We start from the raw sequence: 13,689 nt of genomic DNA, 5'->3' as shown, positions 1-13,689 counted from the left end.
GGCAAAGACAGGCCGACTTGTGTCTGTATTGTGGAGACCCAGGCCACCATCTACAAAATTGTCCCATCTGTCTGGGAATCTCCAGGGCATAGTAGTAGGGGCATAGACAGTAGGGGCCCTGAACTTGGGTGCAACTTCTCTGGCCCCCAAACTCTCAGTTCCAGTCACACTAATTTGGGACTCTCGGTCCTTTCCGGTTTTTGCTCTGGTAGACTCTGGAGCAGGAGGTAATTTTATCCTCATAGATCTTGTGCAACTCCTGGGTATTAAAACCCGTTCGCTTAATCCTTCCTTGTGTATCACCTCTATCTTCGGAGAGCCACTTCATGGCCGTATCTCTTTGACCACTGAACCTGTCCAGTTACGTACAGGGGCCTTACACCTTGAAGAACTTGAGTTACTGGTGTTGGATGTCAATCCATCCCATTGTGCTTGGACTTCCTTGGTAACAGAAACATTCCCCCCAATTTAATTGGACTTCGCTACAACTGGTAGAGTGGGGTCCAGCCTGTCACCAATCCTGTATTCAGAAGGTGTCTCCATCTTCGACGATTCCTTCGGTTACCACCTCTTTTGGCATACTTCCTCCATATGCCGCCTATGAGGATGTATTTTCTAAACAAAAGTCTGATCTCCTCCCGCCTCTTTGTCGGTTTGATTGTCCAATCGACCTTCTTCCTGGAACCACGCCCCTCATGGACGCAACTATCCTCTGTCGTTACCCGAGACAAAGGCCATGACCGAATAGAATCTGGCAAAAGGGTTTTACCGTCCATCCACGTCACCTGCCGGAATGGGATTCTTCTTTGTGACCAAGAAAGAAGTATCACTCAGACCGTGCATCGATTACCGTGGTCTAAAATTCTATCATTCGTAAGGATAAATATCCCTTGCCGTTGATTTCTGAACTATTTGATCATCTCCAAGGTGCTACCATCTTCACAAAGCTGGATTTATGTGGAGCGTATAACTTGGTGAGAATCCACCCCGATGACATCTGGAAAACTGCCTTTAATACTAGAGCTGGCTCAGTGTGTTGTGGCGGTCAAACAAGTAAACAGAATGTTAGGAATTATTAGGAAGAGAATGCTCAATAAAATGGAGGATGTCATAACTCTGTATCGCTCCATGGTGAGACCACATCTTGTATACTGTGTACAATTCTGGTCACCGCATCTCAAGAAAGATATAGTTGTGATGGAGAAGGTTCAGAGAAGGGTGACCAAAATGATAAATGGGATGGAACAGCTCCCCTATGAGGAAAGTCTAAAGAGGTTAGGACTGTTCAGCTTGGAGAAAAGACGACTGAAGGGGGATATGATAGAGGTCTTTAAAATCATGAGAGGTCTAGAACGGGTAAATATGAATCGGTTATTTACTCTTTCGGATAATAGAAGGACTAGGGGGCACTCCATGAAGTTAGCATGTAGCACATTTAAAACTAATCGGAGAAAATTCTTTCACTCAACGCACAATTAAACTTTGGAATTTGTTGCCAGGGGATGTGGTTAATGCAATTAGTGTAGCTGGGTTTAAAAAAGGTTTGGATACATTCTTGGAGAAGTCCATTATCTGCTATCAATCAAGTTGATTTAGAAAATAGCCACTGCTATTACTAGCATCAGTAGCATGGGATATACTTAGCTTTTGGGTACTTGCCAGGTTCTTGTAGCCTGGACTGGTCACCTTTGGAAACAGGATGCTGGGCTTGACGGACCCAGTATGGCATGTTCTTATGTTCTTAAACTTCAGCCTCTCTTCAGGGACCAGGCTTCTTTCTGAGAAAGTCCTTTACTGTGTGGAACGCAGCACGTCGCCTACAGAGAGCTGCTAAAGATAGGACCCCATCCAATCTGGCTTGGGCTTCTATGTTTTCCAAATGGTGGGTCTACGCATGCCCAGAAGGGGAGGGGTGGCAAGCAAAGCATGCTGTATTTGTCAAGTCAAGCTGGCCCTGCTAGATCCTGCCTCCAATTCCTTTCTGCTGTCCAGGAACATTGTGTTCCACTTACCCTTCAGTATATCCCTGTGGGGGTCAGAAACAAACAACTGGATTATGTTTTCACCCAACCACCATAAAATGTAATGCCTTTAACGTTTCCTAGCATCCACGTGCACTGATCAAAGGCTGAAATGCTGCCAGGTTCGCTGGGCTTCCCAGCTGTTGGATCACTCATTGCCAGCCTGGATAACAATAGCATCTACCCTTACATTTGGGCGAGAAGACAGCAACACAGTGCTATAAATACCCTCTGACCTCTCTTCCCTTTGCATCCAAGCAGGGCTAGATTTAATGTTTCAGGTGGCTCATATCTTGTATGCTCCCTTCCTTTGGCCTAGACTAAGCTCTCTAGAGCAGGGAACTCTTTGACCTGTCTCATCTATATATGGCTTGTGGTAAATATTCATTGCACGTCTGTATTGATTTGTCTATATTTACATTGTATAGGGCTGTGTACATCATCAATACTAAAGAAAACTAAAATATTAATGCTACTTCTAAGTGTACTTTTTATTCCTCTTCCAATTTTAAATATAAACATACTGTTTTTTGTGCTTCCAGTACCTTATTGTTACCATTTTTGGTGTGGTTAGGGCTGTGGCACCAGTTTTCTGCAACTGGTATTTAATGGAAGGTGCTTGCTGTGGAATTTTGCTCATGGAGTAAGCTATTCCTGATGATGCCACAGGATGCAGGCATTATTGGGTTGGTGCTGTACAAATCTAGGTATCAGGGACTGGTTTTAAAGTGGGGGCTTGCTGGGCCAGAGACTGAAGCCCTATTTCCTGAGCCATTGGACAGTACTGGTAAATTCAGCCTTTATAACATTAAAAAAAAACCAACCCAAAAAACTGGAGGGCAATTCTCAAATAAATTTACTCAGACAGATGAAATTGGCGCATGAAAATTATACCCCCCCCCCTCCCCCAGTGGGTAAGGTACCCACACAGTTTCACAGCTTGGGTACTCTTATCTAAGCTGCAAAGGGGCAGGGCCAGGAGAAGATGGCATTACAGATAATGCATAGGGATTTCATTTTAAAATCCTCATGTGTGATTTATGTTGTGGACAGGAACCCCATAGGCAGTTTCCCCTGAAAATGTGCTTATAGGTTCACGGGGAGGGGGGTTATTGAGATTGATGCAGGGACCCGTGCGATGCCCCTGAGGAACCAGATTGGGCTCTAGTCCTTGAAACGAGATCTCTGGGAACAGTTCCCCCTTTCTAGTTGCCTGAGGGCTGCTGAATCTTGCTTAGGATCCCAAGCACTGAGATTCATCAGACGTGACGTTGAAGTCATATTAATGTGAAGTAACCAAACTGTTTGAGCACTGGATATTCTGTTTGTGGAATGGATCTGCTTGTGAGCACCATGAACTGAATATGCTTATGTATACTTGGAATTGAAATCCCTAACTTGTTGTAGTCCTTTGAAATAAATTGTCTCTTACAGAAATGTGCATTAGAAGCAGGACATTCAACTCACCTAGCAAAAGCATTTATAGCAGGGCTTCCCTAACCTATCCTGTGGACCCCACAGCCAGTTGGGTTTTTCAGGATATCCATAATAAATATGCATGAGATTAAATTTGCATATATTGAGTCTCCATCATATACAAATTTATCTCATGCATCTCATGAAAACCCAACTGGCTGTGGAGTCCCCAGGACAGTTTTGGGAAGCCCTGATTTATAGCATGCATGCAAACTTACTGCACACATACACAGGTAAGACATGCACACATGTGGTACACATAATTCTTGGCTGATACAACAGAGGTATATACATCATAAATGATATTAGAAAACTCCATATATACAATTTATAAATCTTTATTAAATACAGTCTTTAACAAATTATATTCACCTATTCAAAATTGCTTTAACTTGACTCACTGTTGCAGTTGGGTGCTGCAGTCAGGATAGTGGACCCTTGGGCCGGTCTACCCAGGGAGGCAGGGTAGGCCAGGAGGCGGAGCCACAGGCTAGCGGTGTTCACCCGGGAACCAGAAACCCCCCAGGAGGAGCCCATAGGGTCCTGGAACCTTGGGACTTAGGAGAAAAGCTCAGAGTCTATAAACAGAGAAAGCCTGGGCAGAGGGTGTAGCAATGAAAGTCCAACGAGAACACAAAGTCTGTAGGCCAGCAATGCGGGTTAAGGACCAGCTGAAGGTAGGACAGCGGGCAGCAACAACACCTGTGGCAAGCTGGACCATGAGACAGGAGTTGAAGACAGGCTGCGAACTGGAGCAGTCTGTAGGCTGGACCGGAGTCTGGAGCTGGCTGTGAACCGGAGCGGCTGTACACTGGAACAGAGTTGTAGTTGGCTGTGAACCGGAGCAGGTTGAAGACTGGAACGGGGTCTGCAGCTGGCTGTGAGCCGGAGCAGGCTGAAGACTGGAATGGGGCCTGCAGCTGGTTGTGAACCGGAGCAGGCTGAACACTGGAACAGGACCTGCAGCTGGCTGTGAACCGGAGCAGGCTGAAGCGGAGCCAGGAACGGACCAATGTCTGAGGCAGGCGGCAAGCTGAAGCAAGGTCAGGAACGGTCCGAGGTCAGAGGCAGGCGGCAAGCTGAAGCAGAGTCAGGAACGGTCCGAGGTCAGAGGCAGGCGGCAAGCTGAAGCAGAGTCAATGCAATCCAAAGGTCAGTTCAGGAGCGAGGAACAGACGAAAGCGCAACTCAGAACTACTAGGCAGTAGTGAACCTCGTTGCAAGGCAAGGAGAAGGCGTCCGGACGCCGGTTAAATCAGTCTTAGGGCGTGGCGTCGTTAGCACAGGCGGCGCCAGACTTCCGGGAGCTGTGCGCACATAGTGTGCGTCCTCACGCGCGCGCGAGGCAGCGGGGAGACGGGCAAGCAATGGCGGACGCCATGAGGAACCGGCGGAGCTGCAGGGGTCCCGGGCGTGCGGAACGCGGCGTTTCCAGTAGTGGAGGTGAGCCCTGTTCAGAGTAAGAGAAGGGGAAGCGGTGGAGACCGCAACACTCACGTTCAACAATAAAAAAAACTCACAATACAATCACAAATACCACCAACCACACATACCTTCAATCTCATACACGTACATCACACATATTAACACACCATCAAAAACATTCCCAACATGTTTCGCGATGAAATTAGCTTCTTCAGGGGTGTAAACAATTTTTTATACAATAAATCTGTGCAAAAGTACTTCAATATAGCAAGTCATTCACTCTTCCAATCATATGAATACACTTTTAAAAAGTTCCCCTGGAGTGACTGACCTTGAGAAAGATGGCAGTGCTCCGTTGATGAATTTCGTCGCATTTGATTTCCTTTCAAGTCTGAGACAATACTCCGTGGAGAGCAATAACAGCAATTCAGCTTTTGGGTGATCTGCTATTTTCTTGTCAAAACCTACTTGGACATTTGTCCTGCTAGTTCGATTTGAAAAGAAGATTATCTTCATCAATTATGAAGGGATTGACCAACTTTGGGATCCATTGTGAGACATAAGAAGAGTGCCGATTTGTCCCTGTGACAATTTCTTGGAAAGACGGTTTATCATGTGAACTTTCTGGCTCTCCGGTGGAACTTGTTTTAAATGTATTCACCTGATTGGAAGAGTGAATGACTCGCTATATTGAGGTTCTTGTGCACAGAATTATTGTATAAAACATTTACACCCCTGAAGAAGCTAATGTATAGCGAAACATATCGGGAATGTTTTGATGGTGTTTTAATATGTGTGATATGAGTGCATGAGATTGAAGGTATGTGTGGTTGATGGTGTTTGTGATTATATGGTGAGTTTTTTTTTATTGTTGAATGTGATACTATGGGATGAGTTATATCTAATTTTGAACAGGTGAATATATTTTGTTAAAGACTATTTAATAAAGATTTCTACATTATATATATGGAGTTTTCTAATATATAGTTTACAATTTATGTGCTGTTAATGGATGATATATAGTCTTTTTGCATTTGTTACATCACAGGTATGACATCACAAAGCAACCTGCAGCCAATCCAGTGGCATCCAAGCTGTACAAGGATGTGTGTGTATTGAACACATGGGTTTCTCTATGGCATGTGGAACAATAGCCACAACAATAGACTATGCTAACAGTGCCTCGTACCATGCACACTTGAGAGAGGCAGGAACTCTGGGCAGAATTTGCACTCTGCACCCCTTATTGACTCTGAATCCTAGCCAGTGAACACCATTGGGTGCTGAGTGAGGTCAAGGCAGAGGATGTTAGGAAAGAATGCAGGAGGCAACCAGCTATGCTGGACATTGCCATATTTATAAAGTGGATTATTCACATGTCATTGAGGAAGGATAAGGTCACTGAAGCAGTATTTAGAGCCATGACAGCACCCTGTAAACATCCCACCTTAGCCCCTGGAACCTCAGTGCTCTGTCTCCAGCCGGACACCCACATATGCCTGAGCTCCGGGGGACCAAACTTCCTCTCTGCCTAGCAACAGCGCATCCAAAACCATGCAGCCCGGGCTATCAATACAGCCTGGCTACAAAGACACCAGCAACATGACGGCACTTCCACATCTGCTCCACTCCTCTTGTAAAATGAATGTACCGAATTTCTCAAGTTATTTCTCAAGTTATTCCCGGCTAGAAACTTGGACTTAGTATAGATCACTTCCAGATTTTACCCTGAGAATATTGTGCAGAATTAACTTTGCCAGCTCTAAGTGAGATGCAATTGAACTCGGTAAAAAAAAGCTCAAGAGAGCAAGTAAGAAACATATGAGACATTTGTAAATTAATAACTCATGTATGAGTAATTCCCATATTACTCTAGGAGGCTGATTTATTATCACTGGCCTTAGAGCATTTTTTCCATCTTGTTCCTCATATTCCCTTTGCAGGGAGCCCTACCTACAAACAGAAACATGTCAGGAATTTCTTGGCTACCAGCATCACAATTTTTCTATCCCTCATATCCTATTGACTAAGATATGAACCGCTAGCAATGAGCACTGGTATCAGAATGGAAGTGCTATCCCTGGCTTTTAGGGAAGCCCAGGCAAAATGTAGAATGTGTTACAAAATGTTTCTTAGAAGTCATAAGACAACGACTCATCTAGTATTCTAAAATATTTTTCTGCAAGTGCTGACTGAACTCTGGAGGGAGGCTCTGTTCATCATGGCCCTCTGACATCCCCTCCTGATGCATGTTGGGATCTGTAATGCCAATGACAAATGGAAGATCCCAGGACTACAAATCCCACTATTCATTGGGATGGAGATTCAAAAAACAGGAATGGCCAAAAGTCTTCCTCTAGAAACAAGATTATTATCATTTATTAGATCAGATATATTGCATGTAAAGCAAATTAACCAAGTGATTTACAATGAAAATAAACATTAAAGCAAATAATCCAAATAAAACACAATAAAATAGGCAAAGTAAATTGTAATAAACATATACTAAAATAATCAAAATAAGTCTATTGTAGCACATGACAAGAACAAATTATTGTGGAAAATTTATAAGAAAAATCTTGATGCCGCATGTAAAACCTATTACACTAATGCCCTGCAGGGGTCTTTAACTTGCCCTGTGGAGCTTTTATTGTAAATCAGTTAATCACCCCAGCTAAAGGATCTTTGGATTTGGTAAAATTGGATTGTGATAAGTTCGTGGACTATTGCCAGGAAAACGTTAAAAACGTACAAGCTAGTCTAGCTCCAAATCCTCCTCATTCCAGCATTACTGTCCCTTCACTGGGAAGACACCATGGGCTTGCTTCGCCCCTCCTGGTCTTAAAGATTTCTTGCTGCTGTTTGGATCCCTGTCCTGCATGGGTCTATTGGCAGCTTACATCCCAGTGTTTGGACACCTTGACAACCTTGGTCAACCTCTCTCTTAATTGATGAATTGGTTCCAAAACAGCTAAGGCAGGCTGTGGAGCATCCTATTCCCAAGAAAGGGACTTCTGGTAATCCTAGGTTTTACATGCGGCATCAAGATTTTTCTTGTTATTAGAGCACAACACAGGAAATATTAAAAGTGCAATTCACTTGTTATTTCCACACTTTAATTAAGTTTCCCCTCTTTAAACTTATTCATGAGGGATTAAGAATGAGTGTCTAAATAAGTTTGAAGCTGATCTGGGAAATTGAAGACATATCTGACTTCTCTATGTTTAATAAAACATCTACAAGGATATTTTAAATTAAATTGAGCACCTCATTCCAAAACTTCTTTTCGCATATCAATAAACCTTTTCCGTCTCATCTGTGTGGTACGCACTACATCAGGAAATATTCTTATGGGGCATCCATAGAATTCACTTTTTTAGACTACTAAATCTTACTTGTTCTCTATTTTCCTAATAATTTCCTTAGTTTTAGGATAATAGTATTTTGAATACTTTGTTAGTATAAGGAAGTAATTCCTATGTGGATTATATGATTATGACTGAGAAGATTATCCTAAGTATTTTGTTGTGTGTAATATTGAAACGCAATTAAAAATAAAATTAAAAATTTTTTTTAAAAAGGTGTATGAAGGTGGGGAAGGTTCGGGTGGTAGTGGGGGGGGGGGTTGGTGATGGGTGAAGTGTATGTATATATGTATGGAGTGGTGTAGGTGGTATGTGTTGTTGGGTTGGTGTGGGGAGGGATGTGTGGGGGCACTTTCTCCCTTGTACTCTCCTACTCCCCCCTCCCCCCCATCCCTCATCTCATCTGTGCGGGAATGGTGTGTATGTGTGGTGGCTGCGAGTGGTGAATGTGTAAGTGGTATCAGGATGTGCATGGAGTGTGTATGTGTGTGTGGAGGGAGGGGGAACTCACCTTCATTTTCCACCCACCCTCACTCTCCTCACCTGTGTGAGAGTGGGGGGTGTTAGTGTGTATTTATAGGTGCACGTTCATCCTCTCGCCCACTGCACTCCCCATTTTCCCTCCTCTTCCTCCATGTGTGTATGTTGCGGGAAGGTGAGGGTGAAGTTGTGTGTGTATGTATTGGGGAATGGACTCTTTCCCCCTTGCAATCTCCCCCGTGTGTATGGGGGTGAGTTGATATGTGTCTATGTGGTTGTTATATGGCTGGTGTGAGTGATAGTAGGGATGAATTGGATGTCTCTGTGTGTGTGCATGTCTGGGGGGAGTGAGTTGGGTGTGTGTCTGCACACTCTCCCCCTCACCTCCCCCCAGGTGTATGTGTGCGGGGCTGGGGTGATTGGAGTGAATGACAGGTGGATGTCAGGAAATAACTGAAGGTGCATGTATGGGGGTGGGAGTCAGTGTGTGGAGGGCATGTGTGGGTGTATGTGGACAGGGGAGGACATGTGTGTGGGAAACATGGGTGTGTGTGGGAGTATGTGCCCATGGGGGGGTACATGTGTGTGTGGGGGGGTGCATATGCATGCAGGGTATGGAAATGCATGCAAGTGTTTGGGGGTGCAACTGTTGGGGTGCAAGTGGAGGTGTATTTGGGGGTGCATGTGTGTGGGCAAGTGCATGTTTGTGTGTGGGGGTGGCTGCGGGGGTGGGAGATTAGGGGGTGTGTGTGCATGGTCGATAGTGATGCATGGAGGTGTCGAAATGTGTACTCTTCCCCCACCAAACCCATCTCACTCTCCCGCTGCTATCTCTCCTCTCTCCCCCTCCCCCTCGCTGCTCCCTCTTTCCTCTCCTCTCACTTGCCCCACTGCTCCCTCCCGCTCTTCCCCTCCCCCACTGCTCCCCTTTCACTCTCCCACTACTTCCCATGCTCACTCTTCCACTGCTCTCCTTCTCTCTCACCCTCCCATTGCTTCCCCTCTCTCCCACAGGTCCCCTCCTGCAGCCCTCTCCCATTCACTCGCCCACTGCTTCCTTCTCCGTTCCCCTCTCTCCCACTGCATCCCTCTGCTCCCCTGCTCATCCCTCTCCTCTTCTTTATTCTTCCATACTCCTTCCCCACCTGCTGTGGCCCTTCCTTATTTTCCCTCCTCCACCAACTCTGGCCCTCCTCTCTCCTTCACCCTCTCCCACCTTGAACCCCGACATCATCTTTGTGCAGCTGGTGGGGCCTGGGAACGCCCACCAGCTCTTCTACTGGCTGCCACGGCTTCTCTTCCGCCTGAACTGGATGGGGCCTGGAAACCCCCCACCAGCTCTTCTTCTGCCAGTGAGTCTATTTTTCTGTTGTCGTTTCCTTTTTCTGGAGGGCCTGAGAAACCCCTCTTAATATTTCCGCTGCCTGAGCCGCCGCTCCTCTTTGTTGTGCTGGTGGGGGCTTGGGAGACCTCCATCAGCCTTTCCGGTGCCCTCGCCCTCCCCAATCCCAGCTCCAGGTAAGGTCATTACACTGTGCATGCGCAGATGCCATGCAATGACTATCCGCAGCCCATACGATTTTTAGACTATAGAGCTACGTTTGCAGGCACCAGGAACAATTTACCTCATGCATATTCATTGTGACTGGGTGTGGGGTCCCCAGACCCAGGGCAGGTTAGGGGAGTCCTGAAGTCGGTCCAGTTATTTTGGTTTTATTTGTTAACCTTTATTTCAAAGTATTTGTGTGGACTAAACACAACCACCACACTACTTTATATCAATGCATTTTGGGACCACGAGCGCTCTGTTTTCCCCTCTAAAGGAAGAATGTCCACGATGGTTACGTATAAAGCTTGGAAGTTACTTGTATATCTGATTATTTAATGACTGTGCTTTGTTTGTTTCATTTTATTGCTCTACATGTTCCACTCACTTTGTAATCCACTTAGCAAAGGACCCTGTTTAGAGGCGGAATATAAATATTTTTAATAAATAAGAGGAGGAATCTTTCCTCATTTAACTTGAGAAAAATCCTCTTTGTACAGGGTTCCAAAGGGGTCAGGTTTTAAATCCCCGAAAGCCCTGGGATTTTGGAAGCACACTCACACACACGTTTAAAGACAAACAGCTGTTGGGGCCTATCCCTGGTTTGCTGAGGCACATCCAAAACCGCGCCCGGCGAGGATGGGGATGGAGGAGGGAGAGTGCAGCCCTTTCATGCTGTGGCTCCATGACCGGGAACGACAACGCCTCCTCGCACCCAGGATGGGATCAGCACATGAGAAATGCCTGAGCCACAGGCATTAAATGATTGCAGCATGGAAAACAAGCCAGTGCCAGGGCAAAAGCCTGCACACGGGAACCTTTGGTCTGGGCGAGGAGGGTATGAGCGGCAGGGGGTCAGTTTGCATTGCTGGCTGCGCAAACGGGCTCCCCTAGAAATAGGACTGACAGTGGGCAGTAATTATTGATTTATTTTATTTTAAAATATTTGTTACTCGCCTTATCAAACGCTGCACTCATAGCGAGGTACAAATAAACAATTGAATAACCAACCAGAAGACAGATAAAACAATATTCCGTATAAAACTAGGTCTCAAATTTAACATAAACAGACAATGCAATTGTTCTTCAGGACAGTAAATAAATCTTTCTTGGGTCAAAATATTTCCCAGTGAGGCGAAGGAAAGTTTTTCTTTTGATGAAAGGCCAGGGTTTTAGATCTGGGAGCAACATGTGTGTTGCGTTTTCCTTGCAAATACCTAATTCAGTATCAAGGTGTGAAATAAATATTTGGGGATCCTATTCAGTTAGAAAGCTTTTTGCAGTCTAAAGTTGCTATTGCTGGTTGTATAAGTGATGCTCCATGAACTTTCTGTGGGCGGGCTCTCATTTGGAGTTTGTGAATGTAATATTTCTGATTTTGTTTTCCCTTTTTTTTCTCCTCTTCATGATGGCTGGATATTTTTCTTCATTTATTGTCTACCCTCTATTAAATAAGCTGCAGCTTGTTTATATTTGCCATGTATTTCTAAAACAAGGTTCTCCTGTATTATTATTGCAAAATCTAATTAAAAAAATTACAATTTATATATTAGACAAAGCATCTTCATATGTAGTACAAAAGACTCCTTTCGCAGCTTACAAAATTAAATCTAAACCTGTAGGAAGAGGATGCAAGAGAAAGTAGCAGTGAGGGCCAGGAAATCTCCCTAGCCCTTACTTGAGAGGCTGAAGTTATAAAATGTGAGTTTAACCCCCTCTTTGGTGCATATAAAAAGGAGAGAGGTGTCTGATGTCTGTTTGTGAGCTAAGCCCCAGTCTCTCATGGCCTCACAAAAAAAAAAAAAAAAAGGGTCAATCAGATAATATAAAGGTCCCTGGTACAGAGGCAAGGATTATATTTATCAGGCTGGACAGAGAAAACTCAACACAACATTTCTTTTCCCTTTGTGACCCCCCTTCTGACTGCACCCCCCAACTTCTTCCAAGGACTGACAGATGCCTCTCTCAAGCCCATACTTTGAGATAAAGGAGGATCTCAAACAAATCTTTAACCAAAGAAAACTTTTATTTCTGGGGTTTCCAGCAGCCAGAGTTAAACAAATGCAAACATTTGCTGATCCACTCAGGGTTCACAGCATCGATTAGTAACAAAACATGCTTCCTCCAGATCTTCACTCAGATAGCATAGTACCAAAAATACCTTCCCATCTTCCTCCATCCAAAAGAGATGCAAAGCTCACAACTACTCACAGAATCCTCGCTTATTGTCCCATCCGCACAGGTCACTCAGTTCCCATAGAATTTCCCCAAGGCTATTGTGATCCATTTTCCTCCTGAGTGCCATCGGACACCACTAAGAAGCCCAGCAATAATCCACTGGACTCCCATGTTTGGCATTGCTTTCCCTCACTGAAAACCAATTTATATTGACCCACATAACACTCCCCCTCGAGGATTTCTCTCGCACCATTACTTAAAGGAATATACCAAATCCCCTTAGGAAATATTTGCCCTAATGACTCATCATCCTAATCCACAAGTAGATGTCACTTGACAACTCAGTACATTTCTTTCAGGAATAAATCTCTAATGTCCTCCTGTCACATGAGAATAAAAATTACTGCACAGTTTATTTACTCATGCATTAAAAATTGAGTTAACTCTTGATGCAGTAAGCAAATGGTGTGCAAATGGATTGAGAATTTGAGAAAGCACACTATGATGAGATGTGCACTAAAAGTAGAATAAATAAATGTTCTTAGCTAAAGGAAACCCCCAGTCCCAGCCTGTTTCCAACCTGTGAGTTGAGGTTTCTTGGGGCAGTGTCTCCAAGTGGGTTTGTTTTATGCATACCATGCCAGGAATAAACTTCACTCTTAAGTCAGAGCATGTTGGGCATGAGCTCAGATCTTCAAATTTACTGCTAGTGCTCTTCTTAAGACTTGCATTGTGCCAAGAGCTTCCTTCTGTGGGAGAAAGCTGATGTGACACAAAGTGGTTATTTATTCCAGCAACAACCTGATTGATGTTGCCTTGCTCTAGTCTAGCAGATTCATATGCAGAAAACTTTATTGGCATGGCAATTTCATATGTATTGCCAAAGCAATGCACAGAATGAGTAAAATAAAAAGGTGAAGAAAGAATTACTAAATAAGAACAGTAAAGTTACATGTTTCGGAAAGTATAATATCAGGGACAAGTCTCAGGTTTTGGTTCTGGTCCATATTGTCCCTGGTTACATTATGTTTCTGGTCTGATCACAGGATATCACATATTTTGCTGCTATAGCCGCTATTTCTTCTGTTCCTCCCAGGAATTAATTAATTTATTTATTTATTTATTTATTTATTTATTGCTTTTATATACCAACTTTCTTGATACAAATCAAATCAACTCGGTTTACATCGAACAGACA

General features: G+C 44.2%; 1 protein-coding gene across 2 annotated transcripts in view; it reads right to left on the bottom strand.

Moving 5' to 3' along the window:
- The window catches only part of LOC115092864 (cytosolic purine 5'-nucleotidase-like), a 148,146-nt gene that overhangs the window by 78,773 nt on the left and 55,684 nt on the right, over positions 1 to 13,689 (bottom strand). The gene's annotated exons all lie outside the window — the stretch shown is intronic.

This window comes from Rhinatrema bivittatum, chromosome 5 (assembly GCF_901001135.1).
Source record: "Rhinatrema bivittatum chromosome 5, aRhiBiv1.1, whole genome shotgun sequence".
In the NCBI taxonomy this organism is placed as follows: domain Eukaryota; kingdom Metazoa; phylum Chordata; class Amphibia; order Gymnophiona; family Rhinatrematidae; genus Rhinatrema; species Rhinatrema bivittatum.
Note: the sequence above shows the minus strand (reverse complement) of the source record. Positions and strands in the feature narration are given on the sequence as shown.